At 37.0% G+C, this 21,376-nt stretch overlaps 1 protein-coding gene and 1 pseudogene across 2 annotated transcripts in view; both read left to right on the top strand.

The window, feature by feature from the left end:
• The window catches only part of Nipbl (NIPBL cohesin loading factor), a 168,825-nt gene that overhangs the window by 12,434 nt on the left and 135,015 nt on the right, over positions 1-21,376 (top strand). The gene's annotated exons all lie outside the window — the stretch shown is intronic.
• LOC128113830 (mitochondrial import inner membrane translocase subunit TIM14-like) lies at positions 8,899-10,343 on the top strand (annotated as a pseudogene).

The raw sequence follows: 21,376 nt of genomic DNA on the forward strand, positions 1-21,376 counted from the left end.
TTCCACATACTTTTGGAATCTTTGGCTAAAGAGTTCTTGGGACTGAGAAGATGGCTCAGTCAGTAAAGTGCTTGTGGTTCAGGCATGAGGACCTTGGCAAAATATGTCTGTCTGTAATTTCAGCACTAGGAAGGCTGGAGCTCACTGGCTAGCCAGTTAAGTAAACTCAGTGAGTTCAAGGTTAGTGAGAGACCCTATCTCAAAATGTAAAGTGGAAAGCTACTGAAGAAGACACCCGTCTTCAAACTCTGACTTCCATGTGCATGTGTATGCACATATATACACGTATACATGACAGGTACACGGATACACACAGCGCGTGCGCACGCACACACAGTTTTCCTCTGCCTACCCCTTTAAATATTTTTATTCCCAAGGTAGTCCTTCAACCTTGGTTCGCGTGATTTATTACACACTACCTATATACTGATGACTCACAAATTTATTTCTTGATTTTGGCCATTTTGACTAGGGTAAGATATAACCTCAAAGTAAGTTTTAGCTTCTATTTCTCTGATGGCTAATGATATAGAACACTCGTTTATTAGCAATTCATATTCTTTTTGTGAATTCTCTTTTCAGATGTATAGCCCATTTTTTTTATTGGTTTGTTCCAATATTCATTTTTAAAAGACAAATTGATCTGCATAATCCGTCTGTGCATATTAGGAATTGGAAGGTATTGGCGATGAAAGAAGAAATATTTCTTATAGCTTTAAATCTTATCTAATCACTCTTGGTTCTAGTGTTGTCAGGGTTCCCTGTACTACCCTCTGTCTTCAGATGGAAGAGTCTCAAACCTGGAATTAAAGTGGCTCAATTATAATAAACTTACGACTGCTTTAGGGCAAACTTCAGTGCCTGGATCTCTAGTATGTTAACTAATTGTGTTGTTACCTATAGTAATTACATGCTTTAAAATGAATCTGATATTTTTAATCTAAAGATACTTTCATGTTTTTAACAAAATATTTGTAATGGTTCAGTAACTCTCCGTTCCCTGAGTTTTCTTACAAGCCAGAACTGCGTATAGTGTTCTGGTGTGGCAGGCAAGGCTCAATTGTAAATTTGCTGCTAAACTCTTTCAAGAATATTAACATTGAAGATTTCTCAATGTGTTTGGCTTTTCATTTTAGAGAAATTTAAGAATACCTTATGCTATTTTGAAAATGTGGAACTTTATAGTTAAAATTTCATTTTCCTAGTAGATTATTCAATAACAATAGTTACATAAGTACATGTAACTATATTTTATATATATATGTGTGTGTAGTATGAACATACATACATATTGTTGTTTTAAGAACATATCATAAAGGCTTTCTTAGTTTTTTATGTTTTATTCATAGTATTTCAGATGTTACCTATTAATTTGTTATAGATGAACCATAGCTTTTCATTCTACTACTGGATATTTTATTTGCTTTTACTTTTTTTTGTTTTTATAAATCTTGAGGCAGAGAGCATCTTTATCTGTCCAGTTTGGGATGGGGGGACCCCATTTTCAGGCCTTTATCCATATAGAGTAGAGTCCAGTAAACACATAGTTAAAAGGTTTGAACATTTTTATGGCTCTTTATATGGAGTTCCAATAATAGTTTGCCCTGCCATAATCTATTTTCCTTGATGTCTTGATTTAAAGAGAAAAATAATTTTACTTTCCATGTAGAATGCTCCGATTCTATTAACATTATTTTTAGGTCATTTAAATTTTTCTCTCCTCCCAATATTGTGGCTGTTTTCAATATTTAAATTATTTTGATGGTAAAAATCATGGCTTTTCAAACTATACATATCATTTGGAGATATGCAGTGAAATTTGTGTAAGATCTAATCTAGTTACTAGTCAAGCAATAGGTAGGCCAGTTATTAACCCAAATTCATTTCTTCTATAAATTATCTCAGGCTTTAGGAGTCTTTTGACTAGTAAAGCAAGACAAATTGAATGAGTTAGATTCAAAAATAAAAGTGCTATTGTTAGGAATAAGTTGATTTTTAAGGGATAATCAGTCTTTTATTTGCCTAAGTAGTAAAGAAATTCAGAACTGTAATGTAGTGGACACAGAAACCAGCTTGTAGATAAGACATATTACTTAATCTTCTTTATTTTTAATTTTTAAATTATATTTATTTAGTGCATACATGTACATGTGTGTGTTTGGGCACAAATGTGCTATGGCATGTGTATATGATCATCTCGGAGGAATTCATTCTCTCCTTCAATCTTTGGGTCCCGGGTTTTTAATTTAGGTGACCAGGCTTGATCTTACAAAACCATGTTAGTTAGTCTTAATTTTCAAAATACAAAATGTTTAGTGTGCTATGTACATGGCTTTGATCTAGTTTCCATTCTTCTGGTCATCAAACATTGGGTGTATTTTCTGTTTCAGTTCAGAAACTGCCGACATTGGAAATGGTGAAATAAAAGCCTTCATCCTATCCACTAAGATCTTAGCGTCTAATAAAGCTTATAGATAGATGAGTAATGATCATTTTATTTTGTAGGTGCTGTAGTGTTGTGATAAGGATCAACAGAGAAAGTTCAGTAGGAGCATGGAATTGGGGCGGGGCAGGGGGGATACTGTTAGAGAACCTAGTTTACAATAGTGTAGTAGGAAAGGAAGTGAGGAAAGCCTTTCTAAGGAGGGATGCTGTGTAATCCATAGGCTTTAGTCAGACTTGTGAGCCTGGAGCAATAGTTGGATTTTGGAAACCATGATGGCACAGGCTTGAAAAGGTGGAGAAAGCTGGGTGGTGGTGGTGGTGGTGGTGGTGGCGGCGGCGGCGGCGGCGGCGGTGGTGGCGCACGCCTTTAATCCCAGCACTTGGGAGGCAGAGGCAGGCGGATCTTTGTGAGTTCGAGGCCAGCCTGGTCTACAGAGTGAGATCCAGGAAAGGCACAAAGCTACACAGAGAAACCCTGTCTCGAAAAACCAAAAAGAAAGAAAGAGAGAGAGAGAGAGAGAGAGAGAGAGAGAGAGAGAGAGAGAGAGAGAGAGAGAGAGAAAGAGAAAAGGTGGTGAAAAAAAGATTTAAAGCCACAGAAAAGGCAGGACACAGATTGTAGAGAAATGTGTCTACCTGGAGCTGGGGGCATGGCTCAGTGGGTTAAGGACTTGCTGTGCTAGTATGAGGACCTATGTTCACCTTCTCAACATACACTTTAAAGCTAGCAGCACTAGTATGCACCTATTACCTCATCACTGACAGGGTAGGAACAGGTGGATCCTGACCCTGGCAGCTCACTGACCGACCAGTTTAGCTGAATCAACAGGCTCCAGGTTTAATGAGAAACCCTGCCTCAAAAAATAAGGTGGAGAGTGATAGAGGAGCCTCAGACCTCCACATATGTATGCATGGGTGAAGTGCTCCTCACACATCACATGTACACACACATTGCTATGAATAGTGTGTTTTTCTTTAAAGGTAACAGGATAGGGAAATTATTAAGTCACCAGTTACAGTTTTTATTCTTTAAGTCTTGATTAGTAGTGAGAAGAAAAGATTAGTAGTGAGAAGAAAAGGCTAATGAGAGTTGATGAGGTGTTCAGTTAAGATACTGAGAATGTAGAGAAGGAAACTCCTAGCAGGTATAAAGGTATTCAGTGATCATATGTAGGTAGAATGGGTAATGGAGAATAAAGGCAGTTAAAGATGTCTTCTTAATTTCCAAGTTTCATACATATGGACATTGGAGTTTGAAATACAAGTTCAGTCAGCTTTGGCTGTCTATGAATAAAAATGTAGTTTATCAAAATGTGTATCACTTTACATATTCTGGAGAGAATGGATTTTGAAAAATTTAGTGGCTTGGCCAAATGTGGATATGAATGACTATTTGAAACTTACTTTGAAGGCTGACCTTTCCAGTCTTCATATAATGTTAAGAGCATTATGGTAGGCTGTACTTATATTTTTTTATCCAGTATGGCTTAAATTATAAAAAGATAATAGTACCATATTTTCCTAACGCTTAATTTCCCAGTGTATTGACTATATCGGCATGCATTTAGCATCCCTGGTATATTTGTTTACGTAGCATAATCTCAAAAGTGGCCCTTCCATTTTTACTAAATCATACATATAATGAAAGTATAGTGAGAACTGTTACTTAGTTCATAAGGGGTGTCTTAATCACTTTTCTATTTCTATGAACAGACACCGTGACCACGGCAACTCTATGAAAGAAAGCATTTAATTGGGGGCTTGCCTACAGTTTCAAAGGCTTAGTCCATTACCATCATGGTGGGGAACATGGCAGCAGACAGGTGCTGGAGCAATAGCTGAGAGTTACATCCTGATCTGTAGGCAGAGAGAGCGATTGGGCCTAACATTGGGCTTCTGAAACCTCAAAGCCCGCCCCCCCCATCTCTACATCCCCCATCCCTCCACTCCCCTCCCCCCCACCCCACCCCCAGTGACACACTTCCTCTAGCATGGGCACATCTACTCCAGCAAGGCCACACATTCTAATCCTTCTCAAATAGTACCACTCCCTTATGACTAAGCATTCAAATATAGGAGCCTATGGAGGCCATTCTTATTCAAACCACCACAAGGGGATTATCTTTACAATCATAATTAAAATGCCAGTAGCTTTTCAAAAGTTTTAAATGCAGGAATAATTATAAAACAATCAAACAGATTCATCAGAAATAATTGAGCAGTTGATTTTAACATGGCTCCCTCAATGTTTTTAAAATTCATTTTTATTTATGTGTATGTGCATGTGCCTGCTTGTGTGAATATGTGCCATATGTATACAGGTGCCTGCAGAGGCCAGAAGAGAATGTGTGTCAGATCCCCTGGACTGTTGTGAGCCACCTGATAGAGGTGCTGGGAACTTAACACAGGACCTCTGAGGAGCAGCAAGTGTTCTTAACAACTGAGCCATCTCTCCAGCCCCACACCTGATTTTATAAAACTCACCTGAAAAGTATAAAAGAGTAAGGAATCATGTGAGAAGCTAGTGATAGAAGGGAGAGATGTGTTTATTTTTGAAAAATGGAAAGGGAATTGCTTCATATTCTTAGGCCATCAAATTGAGAGAGGAATTAGGTAGCAGGCACTGTAAGTGCAATTGAGAGGAAACTTGTGAAAAAAAATAACAACATGAAAACAAGCAAGTGTGTGCAGAATAAAATTTAAAAATTGTAACTTATTGGTATGTTCCTGAAAGTATCTTATATTTTAAAAGAATATTCTGAATAATCAAGTGTATCTCACATAACAGATATACACTGCTTCTGCATAGAAGCATTTTGTATATATATTTAGACTAATTCTTTAGCAAATATTTGTTCTTTTGGTCAGTTGGCAGCAAACTTTCTGAATGTTACTTGAAAATATATTGTTGTACATACTTTGTGCTAATTTGTGACACTTTAATGGATTATTAGAGAGGAAAGTATTTGATGAGAATTGATTAAATTCTCCAGGCATGGTGCCATGTGCCTTTAATCCCAGTACTCTGGAGACAGAGGCAGGCAGCTCTCTAAGAGTTCAAGGCCATCCTAGTCAATAAAGTGAGTTCTAGGCCAACTGAGGCTACACAGTGAGGCTCTGTTTTAAAACAAAACAAAAGTAATTAAATCAACTTAAGTTACTCTAATATTGTGTAAGTACTCTTTACAACACAGCTTAGCTATTATACCCTAGATGGAGTATCCCAAGTAATAATCACTTCTGTAAGGTTTGACTTTAACTCATATCTAGTATAAATATGACTCCCAAGGTGGTATTATATTCTCACATATATATTTTCAGTAATCTCAAAAATGGACAGCTATGTCTACTACACTTGATAATTCATTTTGTAAGTTTGTGGCTTTTTAATTTTTAATTAAAACATTTACATCCTGTTTTCCTCGTCTATCCTCCTTCTTTCTTCCTATCATGATTTTATGGGTTTATTTTTTCATTACTAGGAAGGGTGACATCACAGTCATCTACTCATCCCATCCACCCACCCCCACCAAGATTAAAATACTTTCCTGTTTTTGCCTGAGATAGAATTTAGGTTATAGGCTAGCATGTGGCTAGTTATACCCACATTTTCACATGAGTGCTGTGGATTTGAATTCCAGTTCATGCTGCTCAGCAAGTACTTTTCCCACTGAGCCATCTCCCCTGCCTCAGGATTGCATTCATTTTTGTGGCTGAATAGTATTATGTAGTATGGATATACCACATTTTACTTAGAGATTATCACTTAGACAAAAATGAACATTTGAGTCATCTTTGCTTTCTGGATAATTAAATAATGTTGATATAAAATTCATGTGCACATTTATGAATAGATCTGTGAATGTACACCTCAGTTTTCCTGGATACATATATAGAAGTGGAACTTTTAGATTGCACAATAACAATAAAAAGAGTTTAGCTCTTTGAGAAACTATCAAACTGTTTTCTGTTGTAGTTGCATCATTTTACATTTCTGTTAGGATTCTAATTTCCTTACATTTTTGCTGGTACTTTTGCTGGTATTATGGACTCAGTTTTATTACTTTAATCTATGTGTCTATCCTTATGGATGTCTTTTATATTCATAGGAATTTTAAGGTCAAATCAATTTTTACAAAATATGCAGCTGTGATTTGGTTATGGATTTGTTATCTGTGGATCTGTTTGGGAGAAGAGTGTCATTACAATGGGAAGTCTCCCATCTGTGAGCACAGGGGGGATGGCTTTCCTTCTTTTAAGCCTTAATTTCTTTCAGCTGGAAATGTGTTGTACTTCTTTGCCTGCCAGCAGTAGTTGAGGCAGTTTTCTTGTTTGCCCAATCCTACTCCTTTATAACCTGAACAAACTTGTGCACATGAAGAGTAAGATTAGATGGCTTGTGGAAAAAATTGTAGCCACTCAACTGAGTTAGGTCAGCATGGTCGTTTGCTGTTACTTGAATATAACATAGAACTCCAGTATTTAAAAGCAATCTTTGTTGTCTGTAATAAGCTACCACAAGTGTTTGTTGCAAGAATAGGTAAGTAACTAAGTGACAGACACATCCAGTAAAGATGTCCAGCTGACTAGCAGATAGGGAAATAAAGAGTAAAACTCTGACTAGGCTATTATATGTTCTGTTGATCAAGGATTAAATTAAATGAAAAATCTTTACTCAAAGTCCAAGAGCAAGTTTTTGTTTCCATTCTCAATGATATTGCTGCTCTTATCACTGACCTTTAAATTTGTAATAGAGAAAGTGATCTCCTTTTAAACATTTGTCAATTGTGTGTGTTTTACATGTTTGTTATTTGTTCTCATACTTAATACTCTTGAAAAAACTCAATTTTAAAAAAATCAATTTTTATTTTATTGATGAAGAAATGATAGCTTAGGATATTAGTAATTCACTAAAGGTACGGCTTGAAACAAGAGGAGGAATTTGAAGCTAACTTATTTAGATTCTAAAATCTAGCCTTTAACTTGTAGTTGCTATACTCTTACTGCTTCTCCATTACCTTTAAGGAGCTTGTGCCAAAGTTGGTTATATTAAACATAGTACTCTTTGGATCCTTAAGCCACATTAAATAAAATTTAATGCAGAATTTAAAATCAGAGTTTGATTTTATTTAGAAAACTTTCAAATTGTTGTATTTCAATCATCAGATAAAAGATTTGCCCATTGTTTTAATGCTGTTGAATTAGTCAAGATTTCAAGTGTTCTTCATTTTCTCTTTGAGAATTGGGCATTTGAAACTCAGAGACAAGATTTGCAACTAGAAGTCAATAACTTGGTAAAGAAGTTCTAGGAGAGCATTTTTTATGGTTTTAGGGAATTAAGAAAGGAATAGGTAAAAATTAAAAGAGTTAACTCCAGTTGTTTTCTCTGTGTTGAACATTTCTGTATACTTACATCTTTCTTGCATGAGAATGTAATATAGCCAGGTGGTGGTGGCCCAAACCTTTAATCCCAGCATTTAAGAGGCAGAGACAGAGGTAGGTGGATCTCTGCAAGTTTGAGACCAGCTTGCACTGTGCAAGCTCCAGGACAGCCAGGGCTACACAGAGAAATCCTGTCTTGAAAAACCAAAAAATAAAAAAATGTAATATAATTGTCTTAAATGTACTTAAAGATTAATAATTGTTGTAGGTTTTTTGTTTGTTTGTTTTTATTTTTGTTTTTTTGAGACAAGAGTTTCTCTGTTTAGTCCTGGCTGTCCTGGAACTTGCTCTGTAGACCAGTCTGGCCTTGAACTCAGAGATCCGCCCTACTCTGCCTCCAGAATGCTGGGATTAAAAGTGTGCACCACCACCACTCTGTTCTGGGTTTTTTTGGGTTTTTTTTTTTTTTTTTTTTTTTTTTTTTTTGGTTTTTCGAGACAGGGTTTCTCTGTGTAGCTTTGCGCCTTTCCTGGAACTCGCTTTGGAGACCAGGCTGGCCTCGAACTCACAGAGATCCGCCTGTCTCTGCCTCCCGAGTGCTGGGATTAAAGGCGTGCGCCACCACCGCCCGGCTGTTCTGGGTTTTTAATTGCATCTTGATGAAAGTTTCATATTTTGCTTTATCTGTGCCGTACCTTCCCTTGGGAATCTCAGATTCAGTAGAAACCATTTTTACTGAATTTGGTTTGTTGAATGTTTGAATGCCTTAAACTTTATAGAAGAAAATTTAGCTTAAAGAAGTTCCCAAAACTTTGGGTGTTGTGGTCCCATAAAAATTAATTTTTAGCCATAAGGTGGGTAGCTAAGCATGTAGTTTTCTGAGTAGCTCTGGTGACCTGGAACCATTAAAGGTGGATAAGAACTAACTCCCAATGGTTGTCCTTTGAACTCCACATGCTTGCCATGATATATATGTGCCTGCCTGCATATATATATATATATATATATATATATATACACACCATAAACACATAATAATGATGATAAATAAATCAGTCCAGTTTGTTAAAAATGAATTTTAAGTAGGTTTAAAATAATTGATAATGAACTTCCTCCAAAGCATTGTTTTCTAAATCTTATCATAGAGGCTCCCCTGATTTTTTTTTTCCCTAGTTTTAAACATCAGTCATCCTTTCTGTAATTATATACTTAGTCATTTCAGGTAATCTGTTTTTTTTTTCTTTTTTCATTAATGACTACATATTCCATTCTTTATCTCGTTTGCAGTATCTCCTTCACTGTAAATTACCTTCTTAGTTATTGTTTTTATATTTTATGCCCAAAGAGAATTAAGCCTTTTCCTCTGTTACCGAGTATTACTTCTTTTTTTAAATGTATATATTATTCTCTGTGTGTGTGTGTGTGTGTGTGTGTGTGTGTGTGTGTGTGTATACCACTATGTGCTTGGTACCCTCAGAGGTCTGAAGAGGGTATCAGATCCCCTGGAACAGGAGTTACAGATGGTTGTGAGCTACCATGTGGGTACTGGGAATTGAAGTTAGGTCCTCTGCAGAAGTCCCAAGTGTTCTTAACCCCAAGCTAACTCTCCAGCCCTGTTATGAATAATACTTCTTAAGCATACATATATGCAGAGTTGAAAAACCTTCTAGTACTCACATAACATCATCCTAGATTGTATCATCAGGTAAATGGATTAGAACTTGTTTTCAGTATTCTTTTCTTTAAATAATGTCATAGAGTAGTGGATACTTCATGCCTTAGTTGATAATTACATTAGTAATACTTGTATTTTGTTTATAGAATGCATAATGTTCTAAATGATCTTTGTGATTTAGAAAGCAGAAAATATATTTACTAAAACTTTTAATTTCTTCTTTTTTAGTAGTGATGGTGGTGCGTGGTGGCTGGCTTAGGCTATGGAGGGGAGCCATAACTAGTGTAGTGGTAACAGTCAGACTGACCATTGCTGCTAAGGAGTCGCAGGCTGTTGGAGCCTCAAGTAAAACTAATTTTTCTAAGTCTATCAAAATCTGCCTTCAGTGGTGGATTTGAACCCAAAATGACAAAATGGGAGGTGGCATCAATGTTGGTTGTCAGCTCGACTGCCAATAAAGAAAAGACTATAAATGCTCACTGACAAATCATGTTCTTAAACCACCCAGACAATGGAGGATCTCCTTATACAGCAGCCAGAATTAGTAAAACTTATGGACTTACTAGAAGGTCAAGCTAAAAAGTGAAGTAAATGTATGATAAATTGTAAGTCCCTATTAGTCTATGTATGAGTGAGTACCAATTTTTGTAATAAAATGCCTTAGAGCTACAAAAAAATAGGATAATAATAGTCATAGCAATAATGGTAATTTTTATATCAAGTTTCATTACAATCTTTTGAGTTATAGACTTAAGATTATCTTTACACATCAGAAACTACTGATCACAAAGAATGTGACTCTCACAAGTGATAAGAAAAAGAAGTTTCACAGGCAGTTTAGAGTCACTATAATTAACAATGAATGATACATGTTCCTAAATTCTGTAAGACTTAAGTTCCCTGAGGCCAGGAGCGTAATCTTTTATTTCTTCATTGTTACTAATACCTAACACAGTGTCAGCCATAAAGTACATGCTAATTGTGTGTATTTTGTTTTGTTTTGTGATCAAAATTCTAAGAAGTAGATTAGCCCTAGCTGTCTTTTGACACAAGAATTTTTGTTTGTATTTCAGCATGACTTTTTCCCACTTTGCGTTGGAATATTGATTTTTCTCTATTTGGAAGGAAACCTGATAAATTTCTATTAGTCTTTTAAATTCCAAGATAATTGCATCTTTTTATAAAGTCCTTTATCTTTTTGTTATAGGACTTGTCCTTCTCTTTTTCATCTCCCCCCACTTCTTTCTCTCTTCCTTTCATTATAATGCCTATTATGTCATGTCAAAGTTACCTTCTTTTCCTAGCCAATGAATCCTTGAGAGACCAGGAAAGGTGCAGTGACGACTTTGTTTCTCATCTTAATTAGCATCAAAGATGGTTTCTGGCACTTAGTAGCTGCTTAGTAAATATTTGAGGTGAATAATTCAGAAAGACCAGCTAAAAATAGACTTCAGTTGAATGGTGAAGCATTTGCTTAAATATTGTCTTTAAATTACTCTTGACTTGATTTTTGGTTTTATGTTATTCCTTCCTCTATAACAGTTAGTTCTCTGGGCCACTGTTTTTCAGCTGTGTGAATATTTGAGAAGATACTGCAACATCCCAGCATTGCTATTACCTTTTCCTTTATTTTTATTTTTGACAGTTTCTTTGTAGGCAGTGTATTGTGTTCATATTCCCTTCTCCCATTACTTTTTCTTATTCCCATTCCCACACTTATTGACTCCCCCCCCCCCCCCCCGCCGTGTGTGTGTGTGTGTGTGTGTGTGTGTGTGTGTGTGTGTGTGTGTGTGTATGTGTGTGTGTGTGTGTGTTTGCAATTTCTAAGAAATTTTCTCACATCTTCATTCTTTGGGAGGAAACTTGAAAAGGGAGGAGATCTAAATAATAAAAGAAATAGCCAGATGTATGAGACTAAACAAATTTTTAAGAATTTCAGTATAAAAACATTCAATTAAACTATAAAATCCTTAAATAGAGGGTATAAGTTAAATAATATCTGCTTTTACACAGACCATGTACAATTGTTCATAAGATTCAATTGAAATAATGTAAATAGAAGTGTTCCTAAGTAGAATAATTCTAATGTAAGGATATGGATAATGTAAGGATCGGTTATTTTTCCATTGCTATGATAAAACAGCATGAGCACAACAACTGATAGAAGAAAGAGTTTGTTTGGGCTTATGGTTCCAGAGGGCTAAGAGTCCATTATTGTTGGGAGGTCTGGCAGCAAACAACAAAAGCGCTGTTTGAACCATAAGCAGAGAGAACAAACTAAAAATGGTCCAGTTCTTTAACCTCGCAAACTCTAACCCTAGTGACATACTTCTTTCAGTAAGACCACACCTTCCAAGCCACGAAGCACTACCAACTGGGGACCAAATATTCAGATGCCCAAGACTATGGGGGACATTTATTATTTAAACCACTACAGATTCCACAGATAGAGTGGTTTTGTTTGGTTGGTTAAGTTTTTAAAATTCCTAGTACTGCCAAACACAAAGAACATCTGTATAACATATAACAATAGTATGAGATGCATATGCTCTTGAATGACCACCTTTAGTATACATAGTAGAATTCTCCAGCAATCTCAGCACTCAGGATGCTGAGGCTGAAGGAAGAGCAATTCCAGGCATAGTGAGTTCAGAGGGAACCCAAGCTACTTATTGAGAACCTATCACTAAAACAAACAAAACATCTAAAAACTTGGGTTGGTTATCAGTTGTTGTGTAACAAGTTACTTCAATATTAAATAGCTTAAAACAGGATTTGTTATCTCACAGTTCATGTAGACCAGGAAAGCTGAGCTTGGTGTGTTCTTACTTGGGTTGTCTTAAAAAGCTGCAGTTTTCATATTGTCTGATATGGCTGTGGTCGTGGTTATAGCCAGAACAGGATTGACTGACAGGAAAATCAGCTTCCAAGCTGATTGCTTTTGGCTTTTGTGGGCCTCGGATTGTTTCTGTTGGCTATATACTTGAGTTCCTTGCCAAATGAGCCTCACCTTAAGAGTGACTGGCTTATCAAATGCTAAGTGATTTCCAATAGAATCAGAGAGGAAAGCATGGCAGAAGCCTTTCTCTTGGTAATCGTGTAACCTGCCATCACTTTGCTGTATTCTGTTTTTTAGAAGCAAACACTTAAGTCTTTCGTACAAAGTAAAGATGTTACATAAGGGCACGAGTAGCAGGAAGGTGGTGTCATAATGGACTATTGTAGAGGACACCCACCACAAATGCCCAATGGCATTGATGTATTGCAAAAGTTAAAAAAGAAAAAATGAGTAAGCTGGCCACATATCAGGTACAGGAATGTATTGTTCACCAGGGATTAATAGAGGAAAGGTAACGGAATAACTTTGAATAAAGTAACTATTGAGACAGCGTTACTACTATCCCTGTGTGCATAGCATCAGTTCCGCCTTGTGCTACCTGTCCCTTTCTTATTCTTATTACTTTTTCTTATTCCCATTCCCACACTTATTGACCCCCCCCCCCCCCGCCGTGTGTGTGTGTGTGTGTGTGTGTGTGTGTGTGTGTGTGTGTGTGTGTGTGTTTGCAATTTCTAAGAAATTTTCTCACATCTTTATTCTTTGGGAGGAAACTTGAAAAGGGAGGAGATCTAAATAAAAGAATGTATGTGTTCTGATGTAGAGAAATACTTTCCTAGTTTCCTGGTTGATAGACACCCACTAATGGAGAGTCTTACTTGAAAGTATAGGATTTAGTAGGAGGTAGCTCAGCATGAAAGCCTACCAATTGCTTCTCAGGTCAGAATTAGACTTGAGTGTGGACTATTTATGTAGTATATGTTAATATGTATTACTATGTGATTTTTTTATAGAGAGTGTGTAGTAAACATACATAAAATATACTACAAAATAATTTTAAATAGTGATAATGTTACTAGTAATGTTATAATTATTTTATAGTTTTAAGATTAATTTTAATAAGAACAGGTTTGTTGTAGTTTTTGTTTGTTTGTTTTGGGGTTTGTTTGTTTTGTTTATTTGGTTGGCTTGTTTTTAAGGCAGTGGTACACTATATAGCACTAGCTGCCTGAAACTTGCTGTGTAGACCAGGCTGACTTTGAGGTCACAAAAATCCATTTGCCTCTGCTTCCCAAATGCTGAGATTAAAGGCATGTGGCACAACACTCAACAACAAGAATGTTTTTTTTTATTAACTATGGTCTTGTTTGCTGATTATATAATTTTCCATCTTGTTAAAAAACATATTGGTCTGGGAGAGTAAATTATTGGTAGACTATAAACCAGAGTTCCACCTCCAGCACCACAAAAATCAGTCATTGTGTTGCCTTTTAGACTCTTTATAATGAGTGTGTGTGTGTGTGTGTGTGTGTGTGTGTGTGTGTGTGTGTGTGTGTGTAATGGCTGCCCTGGATAGCAGGACAGTGACTTAAAGGTTTTTTAATTGACTGTTATTGTGTATTATGTGTTGGCGGGCACATGTGTCATGAATACACATGTGGAGATGTGGCGTCCTTTGTGGATTCCTGTCCTTCCACTTTTGCATGGGTTCTACAGATCAAGTTCAGGTTACCAGGCTCATGGGGCAAATACTTGCCTGCTGAGTGGCTTTGCAGGCCCAAGAATAATTATTTTCTTATCCAACCACTAACACTAAAAAGACTTACTGGAGGCTGGAGAGACGTCCCAGTCAGTAAAGAGCTTGTCATGAAAGTCTAAAGACCTAAGTTCAGATTCTCTATCTCCACATAAAAGTAGGGTATGGTGATAGTTATGACTCCAGTACTGGAATAGAAGCAAATATAATGAGGGAAATAACGTACCATGGACCTCTGACCTGCCTCCATATGCATGCACATATACATGAGTGTGTGTGCATGTGCATATGCAGACACACACAGATAGATCGATATAGATGGATGGATGGATGGATGGATGGATGAGGCAGAGGACATAGTCAGTGATAAAGTATTGTCAGTCCTGCCTGTGTACCCATGTACCCAGGTTCAATGTTCAGTATAGTTAAAAAAAAAAAAAAGTAGAAGAAAAACAAGAAAAAGAAAGAAATTCTTTTGCCAGAATAAATTTTGTTTTGCTTACTGTTATTACCTTAAGATTATTGACTTAGAGAAGGAAATGAGGTGAAATTCTGATCAAATAGACTAGTCTCTCCAACCAATAGTTTCCTTTTAACCATTTACCTTGATTAAATAAAACATCTGACTTGACTATAACTTGAAATTTTATTTCATTAAAATTTCTTACTAAGTCTTCAGTAGATACTATAACTAATAGTTGTTTTTTGTTTTGTTTTGTTTTTATTTTTTTCCTAAATATAGGCATTGAAGAAAAAGGAATTGTGTTGAAAAGTGGTGGGCTTTTAGTGTTTTCTAGAACTTTGGTTCTTGATTGGCTTTAAGTGATTGGCTTTAAGGTATATTGATGTGGGAAAAAGTACATTCATTTGAAATATGAATGAATTTCTTCTTTCCAGCCCCAAAGATACACTGTAGTATAACTTTAGGTTTGGCTGTATTTTCTTTTTCGTGTCTGTGTGCATATTCATGTGAATGTGGGTACAGGTGTATGTGTGGATGTTGAGGCCAGAGAATAACCTTGAGTGTTGTTCCTCAGGCACCAATGAAGATAGGGCTTCATTGACACGGAACTCTCCACAAAGGTTAGGCTAGCTGGTCAGCAAGCCCTAGGGATCTCTGCTTCCCCAGGTCTGAGATTACATGTGTGTACCACTATACAGAGCTTTTAAAACATTGGGTTCTAGGCATTCATACTTGCAAAGTGAGCCATCTCCCCAGCACCTTGGCAGTGGTTTCTAATACATTGCTAAAAATTACATTATATATTTATTTTTTGCATTGATGGTGATTAGTAGATGTGGATTCCTCTTAGGATTCTGCCTTGCTCGGTTAGTTTTTCCAGGTCATTCAAGTAGGTAGCAGAGTTTTAAAAAGTGATGCTTTGAGTTTATTCCCAAACTTGCTAAGTGTGGGTTATGAATCAGGGCTTGAGTGTTTGCATTTCTAATGAACTCCAAGATGATGTGATCCTCCTGGCTAGGTTCTACATTGCTAAATGACTTAGCTGTAAGTGTATTGATACCTCTATTTCTATAGAATTATTCCAGGGTCTAGATGGCTCAGAAGTAATTTTTCTAAGGGCTACAGAGATGACTCAGTGGTCGAGAGCTTGCACTCTTGCTGAGGACAGTTCCAGAGCCCTGTAACTCAGCTCCAGGAGAGTCTGAAGCTCTGGCCTCTGCCCACAACTGCACTCACTTGTAAACACACAACACACATACACACACACACACACACACACACACACACACACACACACAAAATAGAAATAGATCTTTTAAATTTTATCTATTAAAAAATTAGTCTCTATGGTCTTATAACTATAAACTGTTAGGTAAGTTTTCATTTATCTTTTCTCATTTAATGTTTACAATGTCCTTGCAAGATTATTTTACATGTTCATTACAGGAAATTCATCATAAGCAAAGGAAAATATTAGTTATGTAGATTAAAATAATATTTGTGCTTAAAATTCCAACTGAAAGTTAAAACATTAAGAAGTATTCTATCATATGCCTTCTCCTACATTGTTAAGAAAAGAAAATCCTGCAGATTTAGAATATGACTAAAACTAAAATGCATTTGCTCAGAAAAGACCATAAGAAAATGTAAAAACACACCGTAGTTAGAGTAGGGTGATGGAATCTCTCTTCTTTTATCCATAGCCCCAATATATACAATATAAATGTATATTATCTTTATAGTAAGAAATAAAAAAAGCATTAGTCTTCTCAGAAATGCTTCCAAGGAACAGATGTTAAAGACAGTATGTAAACTAAATAAATCTTGACAGTACATCTGAAAATCATAACAGTTTTGATAGAAAGGTGGGCACAGTGGTACAGTGTGGTGATTTGAATGAGAATGACTCCATAAGCTTATATACTTGAATGCTTGGTCTGTTAGTAGAACTATTTGGGAAGGATTAATTTTTAAGTGCTGATCATCAAACTCTGGCCTCCTGCACAAGCTCTAGCCCTGCACTGGATCAGAATCATCTGTGTATCTGTGTCTGTGCACATGTACACACATTGCACATGCCACATTCAGAAGTCAGAGGACAATCTCAGGTGTTGGTCCTGGCCTTCTACCTTGTTTAAGACAGTGAGTCTTATGTGCCACTACACAAGCCAGGCTAGCTGTCCCACAAGTTTTCAGGATTCAGGTCTCCTCCCATCTCACAGCAGGAATGTTGGAACTACTGCTGAGCCTAGCTTTATTTGAGTTCTAAGGATTCAAACTTAGGTTCTCCTGTTTGCATTGGAAACAGCCACAGAGCCATCTCCCCACACTCATCTTTCTTTAGTAGTGGGGAAAGCAAGTAAGGGAAAAGAGAGGTATGGGAGCTGATATTACTACTTTAGGTACGGGTAATCTGTCTTGAAATACAGTAATTATTATACAGGCTAGGACACTGAACTAATTCTTGAGGAAGAGAGAATATTAAACTGCAGAACAAGTTGAAGCCAAGACTTAAAAATAGATATATTTATGCTAGAAGCCTACATGGTAAACTGTATTTGAGACAGAGAATTCTGTAATGTCTCTTTTTCTAGTATCTTTAAGTATTGGCTTATTTTATTCATTTGCTATTTTCCTGTGTGTGTGTGTGTGTGTGTGTGTGTGTAAAAGTATGGATGTTTGTGCACATCTGGACATGTTTGTGTAAAGGTTCAAGGTAGATACAGCATGCACATTCCTCAGTTCTCCACCTTATCTTAGGAGACAGTTTCTAACTGACTCTGGAACTTGTTGATTGGCTAGACTAGTCAGTCAGCAAGCCCAAGGGATCCTCCTTGCCTCTGCCTCCCCTGTGCTGGGATTGCAAGTGAATGTTACTGTGCCTGTTACTGTTACATTTTTCTAAAATGTGCATTCTGAGGGACAAAAGTCAGATCCTTAAGCTTTCAGGGCAAGCACTTTGCTGACTTAGCCATCCCTACAGCTGTTTCTTTTCTTGTAGCTGTGATAAAAATTCTCTGGCAAAAGCAAATCAGGAGAGATGGGCTTCATTTCATCTTACAGTTCCAGGGTATAGTCTATCGCAGCAGGAAAGCTAAGGAATTAGGAGCTTGGAAAAGCTGGCATATTGTACCTACAATCAGGAAGCAGAGAGCAATGAATGCTTGCTGTTGCTTAGCTCTTTTTCTCTGGTTACACAGTTCAGGATCCCAACCAAATATTTGCATCATCCACAGTGGGAAGGGACTTACACCTCAACCAAGGCACTGAAGATAATCCCTAACAGGCATGCCCAGATACCCTCCAGCCCTGCCTTCCATTTTTTCTTTGAGAAATTCTTGGCTCAACTAACAAGAAAAAATACTATATGTACATGACTCGAAGCATTCTATGACGACTGCAGAATCTAGAAAACATGCTAGAAACTGGTTAGTTATTAAATATTCCATTTGGAAGACATTGTAGAACGGACATAACACATGGAGAACTTTGTCCAAAAGGATATTCACTAGATTCTGAGTTTTTATCCACTTAATACCTTTCATCCTTTCAGTTTCAGTTTTAATAAAGGTGTACTTAATGAAGATTTCTTATGTGTAGGGACATAAAACTAATTTAGTGTAGTTGGTATAAATTGAGTTGGGAGCAAGAATGGTTACTTCCTTCACAGTTGTCTTAGTTAGGGTTTCTGTTGCTGTGAAGAGACACCATGACCATGGCAACTTTTATAAAGGAAAACATTTAATTGGGGTGGCTTACAGTTTAGAGGTTTAGTTCATCAGCATCATGGCAGGTGGCATTCAGGCAGACATGGTGCTGGAGGAAGAGCTGGGAGTTCTACATCTTGATCCACAGGCATTAGGAAGTGAATTGAGATGCTGCTTATAGCTTGAGCATAGGGAAGCTCAAAGCCCACCCTCACAATGATACATTTCCCCCAACAAGGCCATACCTACTCCAACAAAATCACACCACCTAATAGTGCCACTCCCTATGAGCTTATACATTCGAACTACGATAATGCTCATGCTCAAACTTTTCTCTTTTAAAAAAGTTTTTATTATTTGACAGTTTCATACATGCATACATGCATACACACACACACACACACACACACACACACACACACACACACGTATATTTATTTCTTTACCCTTTATTTCTTCCAACTCTCTGGACCACTTCTTCCTAGAACATCTCTTTCCTACTTTCATGTGTTTTATTCAGTTTATTTAGAGTTTTGGTGTTGTTTTGTTGTGTTTTATGATATACTCAGTTGAATTACTTTTCATGAGCATCAGTGTAGGGTTATTTACTGTAGCACAGGCAACTTACCAGTGGCTGTCCAACTGAAGAAAGATGATTTTCCTCCAGCAGCCATCAACTGCCAATAGTTCTTCAGAGAAGAGTGGAGCCTCATGAGCCCCTCCCCAAGCTGTATTCAAGTGTAGATAGCTCCATCTTGTGCAGGTGACTACAGCTTCCATGGGATCATGAGTGCAATAGCTGTGTCATGTTCAGAAGACAGTATTTCACAGCATTTCTCCCTATCCTCTGGCTCTTACATTTCTCTATTCCTTCTTCAACGTTCCCTGAGCCTTGGGGGCCTAGGGGTAGAGAATACTGATATAGATGTACCGGTTAGGGCTAAGAGTTTCACAATCACTTATTCTCAGAACTTTAACCAGTTATTAGTCTGAATTAACCACTGCTCACAGCAAAGAGAATCTTCTCTGACCAGGGTTGAGAGCAGCACTGATTTAGAGGTATAAACATAAATATTTAGAAGGCAGTTTAACTGCATGTCCATTTAGCAAAACTACAGCAGTAGGTACCTCCTAGGGCTTTTGAATTCCCCAGTTATGAATTCCCTCCTGTGGAACAGGCCTCATCCAATCTGAAAGCAGTTGGTAACCTTCGAGGGTCTGGCACTATTATACTAGTGGGCACATCTTTCCTGGCAGGTCACACACAGACCATTAATGGATGAGACCATTGATAACTTTTCTCTCACCTCTCACAGTGGCCTTACACTAAAAGCTAGTCAGCAAGGAGGAAGCTTCTAGCTCAATTCCAACTTGATTTCTTTATGTTCTGCAGTCAAAGTATGTGGTGTCTTTAGCAAAAGAATCTTACAGTCTAGTTTGGCAATGGCTTGTGTTGTTTTAAGGGCCTCTGAGACCTCATTGACCGTAACAGTTCATGAAGAGGTACCCTAGCCCTGGGCCTGGGATTTTGTTGATAACATATGGCTTCTGGGAGCAGTTTTATCAGTCTACTCATGTAGAGTGAGTTTATAAAGCCCCCCTTTAGGAAATTTTGTCTGGTTTCCTTCTAACCTTTCACATTTGGAAATAATTTTTCTTTCCTCTGATCTTACCTAGATCTACTTTTCTACCTTGTTATGAAATTACATGTTTTTTGTTTTGTTTGTTTGTTTTGGGTTTTTTAAATCAAGCTTATATTCTATGTTGGAAATTCTTCCTAGACTTTCCTAAGGTACATAACCTTGTGTCTTTCATGGTACTTAATAGAATACCTTCCACATAATATAGAGGCTCATTAAATATTTTCTGATCAAATTATTTTGAGATTTACATGGGAAAAAGTTAATGAACTTCAAATGTAATTATTCGCTCCATGAAATATTTTTTTGCCCCAACTAAAAATGAACAAAGGCCATAAAAGTAGCATCTACTAGCTGAAGTTGGGAGAACTGTGTATTGAAGACAGCAGCATTAATGCTTGTCAGTTAGTTAGCTTTAGATAGGAAATGCAGTTTGTCTTTATCCTGTGCTTGAAGGGGAACCATTGAGGGATTTTAAGAGGAAGTCATTTGATGAAGTGTGTTTTTAGATAAGTTATACAGTGAAGAAGCTAGCTATAGATGATAAGACTAAGAGACAGGAACCCAGCTAGACGATTGAAAAAGAGAGAAGAAATTCTAAGGTCCTAGAACAAAGACAGTATAGTTGGATAGAAGAGAATATCCTTAAGAAATATAGGTAAAAAGTTAACATGCTTCTTGGTGTCTTACTTCATGTGTGGGGTGAAGCAGAGGCAAGGTTCTTGACTCTGCTTTACTGGTGACATTTGAGGTAGAGAAAATGGGAGGAAGAGGATCAGCAGTAACTTTTGTGATTGAAGTGAGTTTTGAATATAATCAGGTTGAATTGTGTGTAAAACAGTCAAAGATGTCTGGTAGTCAGCTTTTGTTTTTTGTTTTTTGTATTTTTCTGGAAAGGCTGAGAGTCATCAGCATGTGGATTCAAAGTAGGAGTGGCTTGTGTGTATAGTAAGAAAGCATGAAAAGTAGTTTTAAGTCGGTCAGTGTCCCACCACCATGACCACCATCTCTTCTCCCCCTCTTGTCCCCACTGGTCCCGAAGATGTGTTAGGATTTACTTTGGGGTGTTTTCCCCTCTAATTATCTACATACGATTTCTTTCAACCTAAGTCATGAGAAGAAAACAAAAATTAAAGCAGTGTAAAATTGATGAACACCATAAAATAATTGATACTAATTCTTCACAAATGTCAGCATCTTGAAAGAGTAAAGATAAGGGTAGAAAAACTTCCAGATTCAAGGAGACTAAAAGAGATATAGCAACTCGATCCTTGATTGGTTGATCTTGAATTATTATCCTTCTAGAATACGCTATTGGGACAGATGGGGAAATTTGAGTGCAGACTGTATATTAGAAAATAATGCCAGTTAATTTAGTGTGATTATTTATTGTTACATAGGAGAGAACGAGCGCTTTCTTAGGATAGAGTGTCATGATATAATCACTCCAGGGTGTATGTCTGTATTGTCCA

The sequence above is a fragment of the Peromyscus californicus genome, unplaced genomic scaffold, assembly GCF_007827085.1.
Source record: "Peromyscus californicus insignis strain IS unplaced genomic scaffold, ASM782708v3 Scaffold_18__1_contigs__length_77618521, whole genome shotgun sequence".
NCBI lineage: Eukaryota > Metazoa > Chordata > Mammalia > Rodentia > Cricetidae > Peromyscus > Peromyscus californicus.